We start from the raw sequence: 5,000 nt of genomic DNA, 5'->3' as shown, positions 1-5,000 counted from the left end.
ACCAAATATCACCCCCCCGCCCTCGTGTTATACCACATGAAAAATTGCAGAAGTGAGAGACACAGACCCGCCAGCCTCTTGCTACAAGCATCGAACCGACGTGACATATCTGACGGTGACTCAGGCATCCGCGTACTGCCACAACTATCCACCCCCCCCCCCCCCACTCTCTCTCTGCCCCCTTCCCACACAATACCGAATTTAACCAACTTTATCGCTTAACCTAACTGTGGCTGTACCAGATTATCGCTTAACCTAACTGTGGCTGTACCAGATTATCGCTTAACCTAACTGTGGCTGTACCAGATTATCGCTTAACCTAACTGTGGCTGTACCAGATTATCGCTTAACCTAACTGTGGCTGTACCAGATTATCACTTAACCTAACTGTGGCTGTACCAGATTATCGCTTAACCTAACTGTGGCTGTACCAGATTATCGCTTAACCTAACTGTGGCTGTACCAGATTATCGCTTAACCTAACTGTGGCTGTACCAGATTATCGCTTAACCTAACTGTGGCTGTACCAGATTATCGCTTAACCTAACTGTGGCTGTACCAGATTATCGCTTAACCTAACTGTGGCTGTACCAGATTATCGCTTAACCTAACTGTGGCTGTACCAGATTATCGCTTAACCTAACTGTGGCTGTACCAGATTATCGCTTAACCTAACTGTGGCTGTACCAGATTATCGCTTAACCTAACTGTGGTTGTACCAGATTATCCCTTAACCTAACTCAATTTGTCCCTTAACCTAACTCAATTTGTCCCTTAACCTAACTCAATTTGTCCCTTAACCTAACTCAATTTGTCCCTTAACCTAACTCAATTTGTCCCTTAACCTAACTCAATTTGTCCCTTAACCTAACTCAATTTGTCCCTTAACCTAACTCAATTTGTCCCTTAACCTAACTCAATTTGTCCCTTAACCTAACTCAATTTGTCCCTTAACCTAACTCAATTTGTCCCTTAACCTAACTCAATTTGTCCCTTAACCTAACTCAATTTGTCCCTTAACCTAACTCAATTTGTCCCTTAACCTAACTCAATTTGTCCCTTAACCTAACTCAATTTGTCCCTTAACCTAACTCAATTTGTCCCTTAACCTAACTCAATTTGTCCCTTAACCTAACCCACGTTGTCCCTTAACCTAACCCACGTTGTCCCTTAACCTAACCCACGTTGTCCCTTAACCTAACCCACGTTGTCCCTTAACCTAACCCACGTTGTCCCTTAACCTAACCCACGTTGTCCCTTAACCTAACCCACGTTGTCCCTTAACGTAACCCACGTTGTCCCTTAACGTAACCCACGTTGTCCCTTAACCTAACCCACGTTGTCCCTTAACCTAACCCACGTTGTCCCTTAACCTAACCCACGTTGTCCCTTAACCTAACCCACGTTGTCCCTTAACCTAACCCACGTTGTCCCTTAACCTAACCCACGTTGTCCCTTAACCTAACCCACGTTGTCCCTTAACCTAACCCACGTTGTCCCTTAACCTAACCCACGTTGTCCCTTAACCTAACCCACGTTGTCCCTTAACCTAACCCACGTTGTCCCTTAACCTAACCCACGTTGTCCCTTAACCTAACCCACGTTGTCCCTTAACCTAACCCACGTTGTCCCTTAACCTAACCCACGTTGTCCCTTAACCTAACCCACGTTGTCCCTTAACCTAACCCACGTTGTCCCTTAACCTAACCCACGTTGTCCCTTAACCTAACCCACGTTGTCCCTTAACCTAACCCACGTTGTCCCTTAACCTAACCCACGTTGTCCCTTTGCCTAACATAGTTCACTGCTCGGAATCTCTGGTGTCGTTGTTATCCTCATGTAGATGTCTTGCGAGTGTTGCTTACTTTCCACATATTCCCGCTATCCACTGTCAATTGTACTGCAATAGGACTATATCGCCCCCCCCCCCCCCCCCCTCTGCCCCTCTCTTTGTGTCTCCGTCCTCTCAAGCTGGTCGGTCTGGCGTTTGAGTGTTAAATGAGCCTCGCAGCTGTTCAGTTGCGTTCAGATGTCGACGCCCTCAGTGTACGTCGTGGTATGGTCTGTGTCCATTGTCCGCTGATGTCGTACGCGTAACCCACACGCTGTACCGATCATCGGTAGTTACGTACAGAGTGAAGTAGTGTGATACGTGTGACCGTACGCTGGCTGTGCCCAACGGTGTCGAATCTCAATTTCCATATGTTGTGCTCGATGCTACTTGTCTCGTCTCCCAATAACAGCTAGGTTGCACTGTGGTACGCCGTAGAGGCGTGTGGGAGGAACGTACGAACGCATTGTATGTCACCCTGGGTCGCTGGGGGTGGTGGTGCGGTGAGTCAGGTCAGGTCAGCGTGAGCCGTGTGATGTAGTGACGCGTGTATTCCGACTTTGTCGTATTGCCTCACACAAAGTGCTACCCTGGTGGACCGCGTTCCATATCTGGGACATGCCGCAGATGCCGGTTGACAGTGGATCGCGGAAGGGACATCGCATACGTGCGCGGGCCACCTTCCACGTGTTCTCTTCTGCACATGTCGCAGTGTGTATGTGGTCTGATGTAGCGTGTCGTGACACATGACATCCTGGCATGCAAGAATTGTTGAATTCGCAAATGTAGGTGGACATCTACGTTTACTGCCCAAGATACGCAAATGAACTGGAAATCCGTTGTTGAGCGGTTGTTCACGCTGGAGGTGAATCTGTGATGGCGACGATCGGTACAGCTATTAACCGGTTGTTTCAGCGGTACCCGCCACATCCACACACGTGACTAGGCCCATGTGGGTATGAAGCGATACGCGGCGGTGGCTTGGTGGGACTGTTCCCGGCCGGTGAAGGGGGGCCGCCCGGCGTGTTGGCCGCGCGCTGCGTGGGCGCACGCGCAACAGGCGGCTGGTGGGGGGCGCCGAGTGGCAGGAGCGCCAGCCGACGGGCTCGGCAGGCGGCGCAGCTACGCTGCGGCGCACCCTGCACGCGGCGCCTGGCGGCCAAAGTTGGTTCAGCCGAGCCCGGTGCGAAGCGCGGTGGACATCTGCAGTGTGCTGGTCTGATTGAGGACTGTGTGCGTTGAGGATGCGCCGCCGCCTGGCACTCGGCGCCGCGACGCCGTCTGCTGCTCGGTCGCCCCAGCGGTTCTCGCAGGTGGTTTGTATCGCAGTTGTGCGGACGTGTTGGCGCGTGCGCTGTGCTGGGAGAGTTCGCTTCTGCACCCAAGTGGGGCTTTGCCCTTGTGTGGCGCTGGCGTTGGAGCTGCCGGTCACCATAGGTGGCGCGTGTTGTCTCCCGCCGGCAATGCCACGACAGCACGCTCCCGGGCCTCTGTCGGCAGCGGCAAGCTCAGTTGGGAGCAAGGGTGTTCGCACTAAAACCGTCTACTCGCCTAACTCCGGGCGATTGCGCCTCTCTCGAAACCGACCAAGTACCTAGGACGGCGCTGCGCGCCGCCGGGACCTGAGAGGGTTTCGAGGTGTATCGTGCAGGGGAGCTCGGCCTCCTCCTGTTTGCAGAATAATTGAGCGGACGCTTGCGTGTTCGCGCGGGCCCCCGGGACACACTCCCGGGCGGCCGGCTGCTCAGCTCTAGTTGACGCAGCTCCCTGGTTGATCCTGCCAGTAGTCATATGCTTGTCTCAAAGATTAAGCCATGCATGTCTCAGTACAAGCCGCATTAAGGTGAAACCGCGAATGGCTCATTAAATCAGTTATGGTTCCTTAGATCGTACCCACGTTACTTGGATAACTGTGGTAATTCTAGAGCTAATACATGCAAACAGAGTCCCGACCAGAGATGGAAGGGACGCTTTTATTAGATCAAAACCAATCGGATTGGCTTGTCTGGTCCGTTTGCCTTGGTGACTCTGAATAACTTTGGGCTGATCGCACGGTCCTCGTACCGGCGACGCATCTTTCAAATGTCTGCCTTATCAACTGTCGATGGTAGGTTCTGCGCCTACCATGGTTGTAACGGGTAACGGGGAATCAGGGTTCGATTCCGGAGAGGGAGCCTGAGAAACGGCTACCACATCCAAGGAAGGCAGCAGGCGCGCAAATTACCCACTCCCGGCACGGGGAGGTAGTGACGAAAAATAACGATACGGGACTCATCCGAGGCCCCGTAATCGGAATGAGTACACTTTAAATCCTTTAACGAGTATCTATTGGAGGGCAAGTCTGGTGCCAGCAGCCGCGGTAATTCCAGCTCCAATAGCGTATATTAAAGTTGTTGCGGTTAAAAAGCTCGTAGTTGGATTTGTGTCCCACGCTGTTGGTTCACCGCCCGTCGGTGTTTAACTGGCATGTATCGTGGGACGTCCTGCCGGTGGGGCGAGCCGAAGGGGTGCTTTCGCGTCCCGAGGCGGACCCCGTTTAAATCCTACCAGGGTGCTCTTTGTTGAGTGTCTCGGTGGGCCGGCACGTTTACTTTGAACAAATTAGAGTGCTTAAAGCAGGCAAGCCCGCCTGAATACTGTGTGCATGGAATAATGGAATAGGACCTCGGTTCTATTTTGTTGGTTTTCGGAACCCGAGGTAATGATTAATAGGGACAGGCGGGGGCATTCGTATTGCGACGTTAGAGGTGAAATTCTTGGATCGTCGCAAGACGAACAGAAGCGAAAGCATTTGCCAAGTATGTTTTCATTAATCAAGAACGAAAGTTAGAGGTTCGAAGGCGATCAGATACCGCCCTAGTTCTAACCATAAACGATGCCAGCCAGCGATCCGCCGCAGTTCCTCCGATGACTCGGCGGGCAGCCTCCGGGAAACCAAAGCTTTTGGGTTCCGGGGGAAGTATGGTTGCAAAGCTGAAACTTAAAGGAATTGACGGAAGGGCACCACCAGGAGTGGAGCCTGCGGCTTAATTTGACTCAACACGGGAAACCTCACCAGGCCCGGACACCGGAAGGATTGACAGATTGATAGCTCTTTCTTGATTCGGTGGGTGGTGGTGCATGGCCGTTCTTAGTTGGTGGAGCGATTTGTCTGGTTAATTCCGATAAC

General features: G+C 52.1%; 1 non-coding gene across 1 annotated transcript in view; it reads left to right on the top strand.

Annotated features, from left to right (window-relative positions):
- The first annotated feature begins 3,595 nt into the window (after positions 1 to 3,595).
- LOC126325447 (small subunit ribosomal RNA) overlaps positions 3,596 to 5,000 on the top strand; it is a 1,893-nt gene continuing 488 nt past the window's right edge. The window contains exon 1 of the ribosomal RNA XR_007560126.1: positions 3,596 to 5,000. This exon is cut by the window's right edge and continues 488 nt beyond it. This is a non-coding gene — a ribosomal RNA (small subunit ribosomal RNA).

The sequence above is a fragment of the Schistocerca gregaria genome, unplaced genomic scaffold (assembly GCF_023897955.1).
Source record: "Schistocerca gregaria isolate iqSchGreg1 unplaced genomic scaffold, iqSchGreg1.2 ptg000924l, whole genome shotgun sequence".
Lineage (NCBI taxonomy): Eukaryota > Metazoa > Arthropoda > Insecta > Orthoptera > Acrididae > Schistocerca > Schistocerca gregaria.
Note: the sequence above shows the minus strand (reverse complement) of the source record. Positions and strands in the feature narration are given on the sequence as shown.